The sequence below is a fragment of the Hesperophylax consimilis genome, chromosome 31 (assembly GCF_061612785.1).
Source record: "Hesperophylax consimilis isolate HC1 chromosome 31, BYU_Hcon_1.0, whole genome shotgun sequence".
Lineage (NCBI taxonomy): Eukaryota > Metazoa > Arthropoda > Insecta > Trichoptera > Limnephilidae > Hesperophylax > Hesperophylax consimilis.
The window spans coordinates 10,851,691-10,867,053 of NC_142866.1; the positions used below are offsets into that span (position 1 = coordinate 10,851,691).

The 15,363-nt window shown below is 31.3% G+C and overlaps 1 long non-coding RNA gene across 1 annotated transcript in view; it reads left to right on the plus strand.

The window, feature by feature from the left end:
- The window catches only part of LOC149409448 (uncharacterized), a 29,625-nt gene extending 14,681 nt beyond the window's left edge, over positions 1-14,944 (plus strand). Inside the window, exons 5-6 of the long non-coding RNA XR_016305188.1 lie at positions 739-827; positions 14,847-14,944. This is a non-coding gene — a long non-coding RNA (uncharacterized LOC149409448). The remainder of the gene's footprint in view (positions 1-738; positions 828-14,846) is intronic.
- The last annotated feature ends 419 nt before the right edge of the window (positions 14,945-15,363 follow it).

Here is a 15,363-nt window from a genome sequence, read left to right on the forward strand (position 1 = left end):
ATATTATATAAAAGCTGTTTGTTTCTTACAAAATAAATAATAATATGTCAAACCACAAAGTGACTGCTTTTTACCAAAATATTCATTTTATCAATAACTTAATCAGTAAAACCTCAAGTTTTAACATTTAATCACTGAGGACAATCCTAATGGTTCAATTCCTAGATTCGAAGAAACTTTTTCTAATTTTCGTTTGAGAGTCGCAAATATTTTATTTAATAATTAACTATTCTTAAAGTTTTAGACGTGTCTGGTTTTAGGACGGTAGTCGATAACCTACTTGTAGGTGAATTAGTTGTCTCTACACGCGCATGAGCCACTCCCAAACAGCAAACAAATTATAAATCATTCAAAATGACAAAATAAAGCGCATAAAATCAATTATTATGACTTTAATAATGTATTCGGGCCTTCCAATTAATATTCCGGTGTTTATTAAATTAAATGCTAAGCTTAGAAGAGGCTTACGTGTGATGTGCGATCCATCTGGAGACATCTATTGGAACCATAGTTTTTATGGCAAGGGTTTTTTTGATGGCCTTGTAACTTATTCTTGAAATATTAAAATTATTACCTGTCGTGCTTTCTCCTTGATATTTTTTTATGTAATTTGCATTATATAATAATATATTTTGATAACTTTTGCTTCCTACTTTGACAGTGCCAACATTTTTGTTTGAGCCCATTATGTAAACTTGTAGATTCCGAGTAAAAATTTATTTCACAAATTGATTTCAGAAATGACCCCCTGAATGAGCCAGCAGAATATATCAATGCCCAGAGGAAAATTAACCAATCACAGTGAAGGAAGAAATACAACATTAAACGTAAGGATTTTTAAATGTATTTATTTCATGCAATAAAAAGAACATGTATAATTTTTATATTGTTTCGCCCGCATGCTATGGTTTACAAAGTCACATTTAGATTATATAGTTACATTTATAAAGATAACATTTAGATTAAATTTAAGTCACATTTAGATTTTATGGTTAGATTTATAAAGATAACATTTAGATTAAATTTAAGTCACATTTAGATAACATATATTTGTTGGGTAAATAATGAATTTAATAATAAAATTAAATAACAGATGTATGAGGAGCGTACAAGTGGTTTTAAGATTAAATTTAAGTCACATTTAGATTATATAGTTAGATTTATAAAGATAACATTTAGATTAAATTTAAGTCACATTTAGATAACATATATTTGTTGGGTAAATAATGAATTTAATAATAAAATTAAATAACAGATGTATGAGGAGCGTACAAGTGGTTATAAGATTAAATTTAAGTCACATTTAGATTATATAGTTAGATTTATAAAGATAACATTTAGATTAAATTTAAGTCACATTTAGATAACATATATTTGTTGGGTAAATAATGAATTTAATAATAAAATTAAATAACAGATGTATGAGGAGCGTACAAGTGGTTTCTGAATAGAATGTACGGGTTTTATTGAAATGTGTATTTAGTGCAAATATTTTTTTTTCCATAAATAAATACAAGGTTTTACAGTCTCATACTATTTTTTGTCTATATATATATGTATATATATACGTTGTAATCAGGAAAAAAATATGAAAAAATATAACTGCCACCATGCCGAAACACACGAAAATTCTGACTTTCACTCTTCAATGGCGTTTTTTTGCCATCGTTTCAATAAATACAGAAAGGGGAAGCAGATTCTTATTTTAATTTTAAAATAAAAAAGAAAAACCGCACAAGTTTCCTAACCGAAATTTCTTACCAACTACATTACACTACAGCATTCTCAATTAGGGTGTATTGAGAAGCTAGAGGGAGTGGGGAAGAGAACATGTGGTGGAGTTTATGTACTCTATGTATAGGTAGTATGTGAGAGATTCATGCAATAAAAAGAACATGTATAATTTTTATATTGTTTCGCCCGCATGCTATGGTTTACAAAGTTACATTTAGATTATATAGTTAGATTTATAAAGGTAACATTTAGATTAAATTTAAGTCACATTTAGATAACATATATTTATTGGGTAAATAATGAATTTAATAATAAAATTAAATAACAGATGTATGAGGAGCGTACAAGTGGTTTCTGAATAGAATGTACGGGTTTTATTGAAATGTGTATTTAATGCAAAGATTTTTTTTCCATAAATAAATACAAGGTTTTACAGTCTCATACTATTTTTTGTCTTTATATATATATGTATATATATACGTTGTAATCAGGAAAAAAATATTAAAAAAGATAACTGCCACCATGCCGAAACACACGAAAATTCTGACTTTCACTCTTCAATGGCGTTTTTTTGCCATCGTTTCAATAAATACAGAAAGGGGAAGCAGATTCTTATTTTAATTTTAAAATAAAAAAGAAAAACCGCACAAGTTTCCTAACCGAAATTTCTTCCCAGCTACATTACACTACAGCATTCTCAATTAGGGTGTATTGAGAAGCTAGAGGGAGTGGGGAAGAGAACATGTGGTGGAGTTTATGTACTCTATGTATAGGTAGTATGTGAGATCATACAACATTTGCATAGAAATCAATTAATCTGAAAACTAAGATCATGATAAAATAATAAATATATAATGAAAACATTTTTTTTTATCTTTTATCATAAGAACATTAAACACGCATTTATATTATACTTAATGTGTAATTGACTTTGGTTACAATAATAAGTGATATAGTAATATGTGAGTAGAAAAACTCCTTGGAATATTCAGTATTTTTTAACATTGTAAATTTTTCTAAAGTTTTTCGTTTCAGTTTATTTTAGTAAGTTTTATTTTAATTCGTAATAATTCAATGTATTTCCAAATAGAAAAATATGTTTTATACGATCTACATTTCAAGTTCATCAAAATTCACATTTCTTCTTAATATACACGCCGGAAAATTAAGGGAGCGTAAGCGATAATTTAGTCAAAAATGAGTTAATCATACAGTTTTGATTAAAAGTTTTGTCTGATAAAAACTGTATATTTAAAGTATTTTTTCCTTAATTGTCGCTAACGCCCTTTTGCCTTTCCGGCGTCGATAACTAAAAAAAAATTTCAATATAAAATTTCTATTTCATGGTTTGCATTTCTTCTTCATATCTGAAGTAAAAGTAAAAGGTAACTACGATTACTAATGCATTCTTAATTCATTCATCAATTTTTTTTCCGTAATATATAAAATCTTTACGAAATGGTACATTTTCAATTCTTTACAACACCATTTTTTATTCATTAATGTAAATTCAATTTGTGTTATTATTTATTATGGAGAACTGCAAGAATTTTAGATTTTTTATCGTGATGGCTGTTGTGACGTTCAAGGTCACTTTCAAACAATGGTTAGGCAATGTTGAGATGACTTATTTATTATATGATTCTATTTACCCCCGCCCAATTTCAATTTTTACTATACCAAAGTGATTTTCACAACAGATTTTCCATTATGTGGGAAACTTTGAAATCTGTACTCCCCACATTAAATAGTAACTATTTTTAATAATAACACGACTGCTGTTAGCTTATTTAATTGTGTTATATTGTTTAGGTGTTTTGAACTTACTGAGAAGTGGGAATAAATAATTTTATTTACTTTATTTAATAATGTTATAAGCAATTTGAATTGATATTTTATGTATTTATATGACCTGAATGCTGCTGGGTATTGATCGATGAAAGCCGTTGTTGATATTTTATGCAGAAGATATCCCTTGGCAATTTTGAGGTTCGGCTGTGTTTTTCACATTTATAACGTAGGTTGCAAAAAAGACTCCCACCGCCAGGCAAATGATTTGCGCAGTGATGAGACCAACGTAGACGTTATAATTATGTGTATAGAAGTAGAAGTTTGCTATTGTTAACGAAATTATGAAAAAGATTGCTGTTAGAGCAAAACCGCAAAATTTGGCGAACCTTTTGTCAGTTGGTTGAGGTGGGGGTGGGATCGGTCGATGGCGTCGAAGTCCTCGCTGGCTTGGTGGTAGCGGTAGTGGGGGGCGGAAGGTGCTCAGCTGCAAGTAGCTCAGGGGGTTTTGAGGTTCCACAAGGCTCCGTGGGCTGCCAGGACTCTCTGGGTTCAAAGGCTCCACCAGAGGACACAGTATCATGGCCGGAGCGCGGTAGTGAACATTGGGACTGTTTGAAGGTTCGGGCGACAAAGATTGTATCCCTTCAGCACTCTTCGTTTTGTTATGTATAAAGGGCAACATTTCTTTTCTGAAACAAAATAATATTTAATTTTTATAAGTAGCAATCAATTCGTGGTTATACATAATTATCGTTTTATTTAAAAAGTGGTGAATACAAAACGATTTATTGTCATAAAAAATTTTCGGTATCCGGTTGGTGTTGGTGCGGTATGTATTCAATAAAGTGGTTCTAAAAAGCATCATTTATAAAAGTCACAACATAATTCTATCACAATTTTCATCTTTGAATAAAATTCTTAATATCATGTACCCATCATTACAATAGTCTATCATAGATGCGCACTCACGAAAATATTTATATTTAACGTCTTATGAGAAAAGCACTGAAACAGTCACCGTGAATAAAATTGATACGAACATATCCAAAAACCGAAGAAATTTCACAGGCTTGGAGAGATTTCGAAGACAAGACGTCAACTGTTCGGAGGCGAAGTGACAAGTGTGAAGAGCACTTCCTTCGTCCGAGCAAAAAGATCCTATTATCTAAACATAGTAAACGAGTGCACGAGACCTATACGATTTATGGAGACCTTGACACGCGAAGGGACTGGTGTAGTAAAATAATTCCACTGAGTGAGTCCAGTGCACGTGGACAGATCTCCTTAGGGACTAATAGGGATCATTTGTTTGTGGTTTTCAGAATATCGGTGGATAGACATATCCATGTTGTCTATCACAACACAAAAATCTTTTCCAAACCAATGTGTATTTTCATCAAAAATTATTTACCTCCGGAACCTTATTACTGAGAAATAAGGTTCCGGACACACATCACACAATATATAACCTTATTTCTTACAAATAAGGTTCCGGAGGTAAATAATTTTTGATTAAAATACTCATTTGACATATTTTTATTTGTACAGCTGACACATAATTAATTTACACATGTGTTAAGGGAAGTACTTGACTTACAAAAAATAATAAAATAAAATAAAACACTTACCCCAAAAAATTACTACAATTCTACAATATAAGAGATTTTTGATACTGGAAACGTTACTTACAAGTTATTAAATCGTTAATTTTCACTATACATTCATCCTGGCGAAGAAATCTCGTAACTATATTATTAGTAGAAATATAATATAAATATATTTCTATATCATGTAGGTAGTAATATAATGTATACTTTATAGGTAGTTACTAAATTATCGCTGGCAATATAATATATACCATGTAAGCAGTAATATAATTCTATGTAGGTAGTAACTAAATTATTGGTAGAAATATAATATATACCATGTAGGTATTAATATAGTGTTTACTTTGTAGGTATTAACTAGAGTATTGGTAGAATTATAATATACATCCATGTAGGCAGTTATGTAATGTATTCTGTGTAGGTAGTAACTAAATTATTGGTAGAAATATAATATATACCATGTAGGTAGTAATAAGAATCAAAGTGAGTAATTATTCGGGATTGCTGGCCACGCTTATAAGGATTTTTTTAATAAAACCTTTTATTCCCCTAATTTACTATAAAAGGAAACTATCTGCATTTGGGAAATTTATTCGGGGAACATGAGGGCAGGAACGTACCGCAAATATACTATAAATATTATATTTATATATATATATTTTTTATTTATTATTGATTTTTTTTATACATATGTGGATAGTTACACAAAATATTGAAAACTGTAAAAAAAATATTGTAATAAATGTACGTAATTTAAAAAAGTCCCACGAAGGCGAAGCCTGAGTGTGGGTATTATAAGTATTTTTATCTTATTTCCATGGTTTAAGTGGATATACAATATCAAATATAAATTTAAGTTATTTTAAAAGAGTTACTGTACAGATGCAATACAAGAAACTTAAGCATTAAATATGTAAGAGTTTTAAAATAACACAAAAATTATGTAAATACTAGTTTTTAAAGAAGACATCTCAAAAAGTTAATTAGCAGACAAAGCATTACAAACTATATCCGCTGTTTTGAAAAAAAATATATCCGCTGTTTTGTATGTATGTGAAATAATAAATAAATAATCTGTCTATGGATATAAACGTTTCAGATAGCTTTGCTAAAACTTATAAGAAATAAATATCTAGTCAAATATCTAATATAAACCAATATATATGTAACCACTCAAACACACACACATATATATATATATATAATGGATATATATATAAATATACATATATATATATATATATATATATATATATATATATATATATATGTATATTTTTTTTACTAAATAATTACAGAACAACACAAATCATTCATAGTAATTTATTTTGGAGTATTATGTCTTGTTGCACTACCTCCTTCTTTAGCCAACGTTTTGGACAGCATTCCAGTGTCCACCATCAGGGCGGATGTGCGATGATGGTCACTGTAATGCTGTTCGAAACGTTAGCTAAAGAAGAAGGTAAGGCAATACGACATAAAACCCCAAAAAAATCACTACAATACTTTTAGCCGTGAATATCTCAAATCATTTCTGACAAATTAATCAAATTAAATTTACTTGTACATGACGGGATTTGAACCCGTGACCTCCGGATTTGTGGCCAACGGTCGTAACCACTCAAACACGGTTGATGTATTGCTATGAGGTATGGAGCTGGTAGAAGTGGGATGAATGCTGTAAAAATAAGATCCCTGAGGCCTAGACCCCTAAACAATGATAAAAAATCCGGAAATAATACAAGGCTGATGTGAACATAAATAGCAATATTAAATAGCACATCGCATTTCACTTTGAATCGGGCCGCTAGCAATAATACTCCTTAAGTAGATGGCTATAAGGTTTAAATTCCCACTTATCACCAGCCGCTTGTTTTGATTTATGCACGAAAAAAAATCGCCAAATAGCGTGTTTTAGTTGATTTTATGGAGTTTAAGCACAAATATTTAAATGTTTTACGATAATTTTCTAAAAAACTTAATTTTCCGCATTAAACAATAAAACCATCACCAAAAAGGGGTTCATAAGTAGGAGCTTTTGGACTGAAAAGCATTTTTTAAGGTCTGGTCTACAAAAAGGCTTACCAAAACAACACTCGATTATTTCATAAGCCAAGATGTGTTCTGTTCGAAATATTTAATTAAAGCGTCTGAAATATTTCTAACTTATCAAATTTACAAACAAAAAAACGTACGACTTCGTAGTGCTTTGCCTTGTAAAGGGACGCTCGTCACTCATATTGTTTGGACATGTAAATAAGATAGAAGTGTGAAGAGAAAAATAATGGAAGCGTGGGGAAGACATCGTACGATCGGGTGAATTAATTGACAAGTCATGCTAATAGTGTACGAGACGATCATCCCCCAGAGCACCTCAGAGTTAAATAGTTAGCTAGTTAGCTATTTATGAGTGAGGGGGGAGGGGTGGCTAGAGAATTTCAACACGCCATAGGAATGCATCGTTACTGTTGTGTGAGTACTGCTGAGACCCTCAACTGGCTTCAGACGGTTGGGAGCAGGACTTAATGAAAATAAACTCTGACCCACCCTCCGCCCCTCTCCCCCTTACCTCTTTAACCCACTCCCCCTCTACCTCCCTCCCCTCTATTCCACAAGCATTTTCCACCTAACCCCACTCATTTAAACTCTCCCTCAACACCCTCCCTCCTCCCTTGGGAGCAGTTGAGACTCATTGTCCCACTTCCTGTCACACAACCAGTCAAGTGCCTCCCATGTGATAGGTATATCTAGCCGCTGTGGATTTGTGTTGTTTTATGACCGAAGTACTAAAAGGGAAATATATTTTGAATATGGTACAAAAATTTTGCATACACCAAAATGTAGTGTTAATACACCAATCACCTCACCACCTCACTGCTCTGGTACAAAAATTTTGCATACACCAAATGTAGTGCCAATACACCAACTACCTCACCACCTCACGCCTCTGGTACAAAAATGTCGCATACACGATATAATATAATATAGTGCCAATACACCAACCACATCACCACCTCATTAATACAAAGAGGTCTGACAAATACATGTTGTGAGGTGGTGGGACATTTGTAACGCATCTTTTATGAGGTACTCAACACAAGACCAAACATATTTATTATATAGATTTAGTCTCTGATAATGTAAATAGATTAGGTCTCTTAAAGACCCATGTGCACTCCATCCTCTTATATGATGATATAGGCCCTGAAGAAAATAATTTCCCTGTGTGGAGTTAATGGAAGAAAAATGGTTATACAGGTGTACATTTCACGTTTCAATATTACACTGCCAGAATTACACATTGACAAAATTATACATGAACTTAATTCACCTACTGGATTAAAAATACGAACCTTACCTAAATGTTTAGTAGTTAAAATTTTTCCACCTAGAAGATTGATTTTAAGGATAAGTTTTTTATTTGGATATTTCGCATGCAAAAAGTTATAATTAATTACTCGCAAATGAAAAATGAAATCCAATGAACAATGACAAAAGTACCTAAGTACCTAGAAACATATCTTGCGCTTGCGCAGTTCAATCGCTCAGTTCAGTGCATAAAAAGTACCTACAGTATGATTACATGACACAACCAATTTATCAGACGGCAAATAATATAATGGCACCGGGGAGAATATCACTGAACTCACTCGCATAGATTTCTTGGGCATGAAGACATTCTCGATAGATTATCCTGGTCCCCTTTTACGCAGAGCCTCTATTTATTGCCCGGCAACAAACACTTCTCTCCGCTTTCGATTATTGTATCCGTTATCCTTTTTTCACGTGTAACCTTGAAGTTTCTATGGAGAGATAGAAAATATGTTTTTAGACTTTTCGCAAGGTCATTGCAAGAAAAAATAAATAAAGATTTCCCGAAATAGATTGGATTTCACCAAGAAGAAAGACAATTGTCTACAATACATGTATGTAGGAAAAATCATCCTTAAACACAGCATCTGAGACCATCACTATACTTTCTTCGCACTATTTAAGAAATAGCTTAACTGAATTAGACTATTTTGGCTAGAAAGGGAACGACTACTGTTTTGGACAGTATGGAAGAAATAATAAAAATGGTTTGAAAACATGTGAAAAGCCTTACCTGCAATTCCTCCCTTTTTCCTGGTTTTCTAAATACGTTGTATTTATAATTTAATCATCAAATTATAATCGATGTCTCTATATTTGCAAAGCTAAAAATGGTGTATTTAATAACGCACTTTCGTTTAGAAATCACGATGATATCTAATGGTACTTTCCAACAAGTGGCTGACGTTTTACTGTCTAGTTAGAAATGAAAGCGCACGAATTGGACGAAGTTCAAATTATTGATCATTTCATAGATAAAAACCATAAATATTCATGAAATTACAAATCTGTTTTCCAGCCTTGTAAATTCCACTTCAATATACAAAATCAGCTATATACTTCTCCGACACTATCAAACCAGTTTATTTTCACAGAATTTATCTTAGAACAATTAAAATTTAAGCTTTATTGAAATTATTTTAGGTTTAAATATCGTCACGGATCGACTGACAAAACATTTTGATTTCGGGAGTGTCGTCAGAAAATGGTCCAATCTATTGTTAGTTCCTATTTTGACCGCCTGTAAAGTTCAAAATTTTAAGCTACTGTTTTGCAAGAAATATAAAATATCCAACTTAATATCAACGACACATTTAAAAGTGTTTTATTACACTGGTTTTTATTTAGCGTTGAAAAATTTTTTGTGGTTTTACAAGATCAGAGCTTATTATATATTTCCTTCTTTTCACCAGGACAAAATCACTCATAGAATAATACGCGTGACGTTGGTTAGGAAAGACGCCACTTTTACAAATAAATATTATGTTCTGCAATAAAAGTAACTCGTTCACAAGGTCTAAACTTACTGTCGCACTAATCGCGGATTTATCACGAATTAAAGTCGTCTTCAGTATATTGTCTTGTGTAGGTACTATAAACATTACACGCTGATTGCCACGCCATTATGTGCATTAAATCAAGAGGTGTAAATGTCGTTTTTGGGATATTATTTTATATGTAACGAGATTCGAAACAATTGAAACGCGCATGATCAGAATCTTCCCTTATGATACAACAAGTAGGGATAAGCACCAGGTGAAAATCAACGAAATTGAACGACGAAAATTTGAAAGTAAATTCGTGACTACGCCATCGGTATTGAAACTCTTGACGGTTTTCTTGACATTATATCTATTTAGCAATACCACGAGGAAATCTTATTCTTAATTATGGGTTTATATTTTGTTTGTGTCACTGTATTTATCTCACTCAAACAACAACAAACGATGAAAACATAACCTGCAAATTTCAATCTGCATTGTTTGAGAGATTGGAAAGATAAATGCATAAAGCCAAATGTAAGAAAAACATCATGTTTCAGATTCTTGAATAAACTCTGAAAGTTTTTTAATTAGTTTGAATAATTTTATATTTTCACTTGATCAGCCAAACATAACCTAGAAAGCGATAGGTGACAGATGACAGACGAGATTTGTTATACGAATATATATTAAACCATAGAAACCAAGGATAATAAAATTACAATACTAAAGTGTGCATTGTATTATAAGTTATTTATTTTCATACAGCTTCCAATATTATTATTTTTTGGTAGGAACTGCCAGGATGTAAAGTAATGAATAGTAACTTTTACTCATAAAAATGGGGAGCGTATAACTTATAAATGATTCATTTTATCCGTATCACAAATATTATGAGAGAAATAACTTAGTTATATTATGTACTCAACTTTCTTCTCAACTCATCTAAAACCACTCCAAACATTCGCCAACCTCGGAACATGTTTAAATTGGGATTGTCCCATTTACATCAAAATGCAAAATTAAATTCATCTTACAGGCAGTTGGGTTGGGATTCACATTCAGTTACATTTATTGTTTTTGAACAATCTACGTCTTAAAGTAAACCCATCGACTTAGTACATTTATATATATACAAGCTCATATATTTGTTCATCAAAATAACACATCTGCCCTGATGATGGACACTGCAATGCTGTCCGAAACGTTGGCTAAAGAAGGAGTTAGCGCAACACGGCATAACACCCCAAAAACAAATAGTAAAAATATAACGCATTACCCAGTAATTTAAAATTTCCGGCAACGAACAAAAAAACATTGACAATTTCCCGAAATGAGTTTTATAAACTCATTGGGGATAATATATTATTACTTTGTTATCATTTTGTAATGTATTATCTTGTAATAAAATAAAACCACATTATATAATTTATGTATTGCGGAAATGGCCAGAATATTATTTTATTAATATTAATTGTACACGCTTAATATTTAAATAAAATAGGTATTGCCGCCCCTATTCCACGCAAGCGCATTAGCCCCTTTTAGGGAAATGGAAGGGATGATACAGGGCCGCCCTGTGCCGTAGTGGAGTGGGCACTGAAGAATTTTGAGATTTGGTTAGAATACCCAGAATTATATCAACGTCAGGGAATACGCCAAACCCCTTATTTTTATTTCGCTCCCCCGCACCACAACCCAACGTATAAATGTATTTTTGTAAATCCTAGTATTTTGAATTTTGATTTTGACTAATCTACAAAATTTGATATCGTGTTACTGGAATGCTCGACATCCAAAAAAAGTAACAAAACAGTTTTTATTTGCTTAGACATAGTCTTAAAAATATATTTTCTTATTCCTTCAAACGATTCTTTTAATAGAGCCGCCACTGCACTCGAATGCATGTATTGACCATAAGGATTCATGAAACAAGAAATTAGTAAAACGTCAAACAATTTGAATGCACTCATCCAAAACCACCTATTCCGAACTAATTGCAAGTATCGACGAGAGAAATGAAATAATCTACTACAAGTGGGTAACAAGAATTAATTTTTTAAAAGTTTTTAATCATACCTATAATTCAATGAATGCATGACTCATCACAAACACAGGTTAGAACTGTTTTACTTTACATGTGCACCATGTTTAAAAAATACATTATATTTAGATAAATAAATATACAGATTTTTAGAGTCCCAAATACTTTAGATTGTTTATTTTCCACTAAAGTCCTGTCCTTATAATAAGAGCATAATACATCATTATAATATTGTAGAAATAGCATTAGAACACTGGTCAATTTTGACGTTATAAAAATCAGTGCTAAAAGATTCACAGTAAAAGAAAAATAACAATAAAAGTTCCCTGATTAAATTAAATCGATTTTTACATATCTTATGGGAAGCAACATAGACGCGATATAATAATAATATGTTTATTTTGCTCTGGGTAATTACAGCCCAATTTTCTCACAACCATCTGAATAACAAAAAAAATACGAGTTAACAGAATGAAAAATTGTTGTTCTCTTAATTGATCTCAAAGCTCAACTTAATTATATGGAAAAAAATATTTGAAAGAATCTAGATTCGATTAAACATTAAATTACAAATTGCTTTAGCAAATATACCCCAAGACGTCACTGTTCTGGAAATGTTTTAACCATTTTGAAATGAATCCACTTTCGAGATTAATTTTCTAAAATTATAGAACATCATCAAAATCAGTCACCGGAAGCTCCTCCGCGTAAAAACGCAAATTGAATGGTTATGGTCTGTCCAGTCTGTCTGCAAGGGTGAAAGAGTTGGATTAATGTTTCAGCAAAGAAATGATGACCTCTGAAAAAGGAAATCAGTGCAAAAAAGTATTTTGAGTTCATAATAATCTTCAATACAAAACAACGTTTCCATCCATGCAAATAAAACATTCGGAAAGAAACTCGAATAATTGCAATAATAAAATACAAAAACATTTGGGCAAGAACGAATGATGGGAGGAAATAAAATAATTCAAAATGTAACGTATTTTTATAAATCAAAGCGAAAGAAATAGCTGAAGTAGAACTAATATAATACCACATTAGTTCTATTTCTTGTCTTGGGAGTAAAGTGCACAAACTTCGGGAGGTCTTTCTATATGATTGTAGAAGTAAAATAGATTTTTTTCCGTTTTTATCAATCATATTCATATATTACTCAAAAATATTTTTACAACCAAACAACTCATTTTTTTTACCTTAAAACAATGAAATTTCGATAAAGTTATAGATATCTTTTTTATTTCCAGTACCAGGCAGAATCAACTCTCGCCACCTTGTATGTTATTACTAAAAATAATGCAGATTTTTGAACGATGCCAATGTTTAAATTGAATGTCAAGCAGAAAGTGTCAGTAGGTTTCCAAAATGAATCAACATTGAAATAGGTAAGAGATTAATGCCAGATACAGGAATTGGTTTGTTTACCAGTTGATAATATTTAGTGAGCTGAAACGGTTACGGATTCTGATGATTTGAGAGAATTATTTACAAATGAGAGACAAGAATAAATTTTATATCTTAAAGAAAATGATTTCCACAAACAGTCATTTACAATACCCCATAGTATTAGCATCAAACAAATGGTTCTGTTTTTTCATGACTTGTTTCTGCCAGACTAAATCAACATCAACTGGGTAGGTAAATATTTACCATTGATTAAAATTTCTAAACACTGTTTCTAAAAGTAGTGAATATTGTATCTAGTTTTTACAGATGGTATTCTGTATAACCTCATTCCAACACGCAATTGTAAGAAATCTTGGTAAATTGCCAAACTTGTTGCTTGATATTGTAGTACAAAATTCAACAGTACGAAATGCAACAGTGCAAAATACAACAGTAGAAAATGCAACAGAAGAAAGATCTCCTGTCCTCAACGACAGAAATTTTTAAACAGATCAACGTTCCCAGTATACAAAAAATCTATTCATAAAATATTCTAATTAATCACCTCAAAATATGCTTAGAGGCAAACACCTCACACAATCGTGAAAACAGAGCGAAACAAAAAGACGAGCTAAATGTACCTAAGTGTAATACTACCTCTGGACAAAGAAATTTTGAATTTTTAAAATAAACTCCCACCCAGTAGCAAACTAATTAAAACACAAAATAATTTCATTAAGTACTTCAAACCTTGGTTTAAGGAATTATCGTAAATAGAACTAACTAGTATTTAAAAAAAATCGTCGTTGAAGTAACTGTAAAAACCCTATACCACACCATGGTTGTACCATAGATGGCGATGAAAACCCTATTTCCAAAACATAGTCCCGATCAGGATATCCTGGTGAGGAGGACTAATAAAATATTTTACATCTCTTTTATATTTACAATTCATATATATCTTATAAAAATATAAATATTATACATCAATATAATTAAATTAAAATACTTTTCTTAAATTGGACTTATAACCCCGATTGGATACTTTTAATATTCGTAATGTTTGATTTGGTCTGAAGTTGCCACCGAAAGAAGAACCTATTGCACATGCCCGGGATGTGAAAGGTTATTGATCTTTCATTGTTCGGAGGAAATCTTCATGGACCAAGGAAGCTAATTCCAGCTCTATCTTTTATCATCAGAGTTTAATATACCATTATGTTTAACATACAAAAAGGTTTATGAATGAATTCACACTTCTAGCGCCAATATGTATGTTGTTATTATATAAGTTTAGTGATTTCTAACAAAATTTGTGCTGTCGTGTGTCGACAGCATGATAGAACAAAAAAAGCTTTTTGTACTGTTTATAGATTGGAAATCATGAATTTGTTTGCATAACTAACCAATTTTTATCTACTTTTGTTACAGTTGATCAGTATTATTTGAATTTTGGGGAGATTCCAACAGATGTTCTGCTACCGATGTACAAATTCTTCTTGTGGTAATCAGGAGTCATATTGACAAGGCGAGTTTTTTAAAATTTATTTGAATGCAATATTTATATGAGTCAGTTAATATATTACCTGCTCGAGAGATATTATAGTATAAAAATTGTAATCCAAAAGATATTGACAGATTCCATGTACAAAAAGGTAGATCACACACTACACAAGATTAAGTAACAAGGAATTATATTCATTCCAAAATTTACTGATAAATACGGCTAGCAAACATTTACTTATCTTTTACCTTCTAAATGTAATAAGATGCCAATGGATGTAAAAAGCAAATCAATGCACAACTAAACTAAAAAAAAAATTTAAAATGTCTAAGGGATCTAGATTTTCTGTATTTATATTATTTATACATTAGTATTCTTTGATTGCTTGCATGTAATTGTACAATTATGATTGTAAGAGTATTTAAGTATGTGGTGTGCCAACAA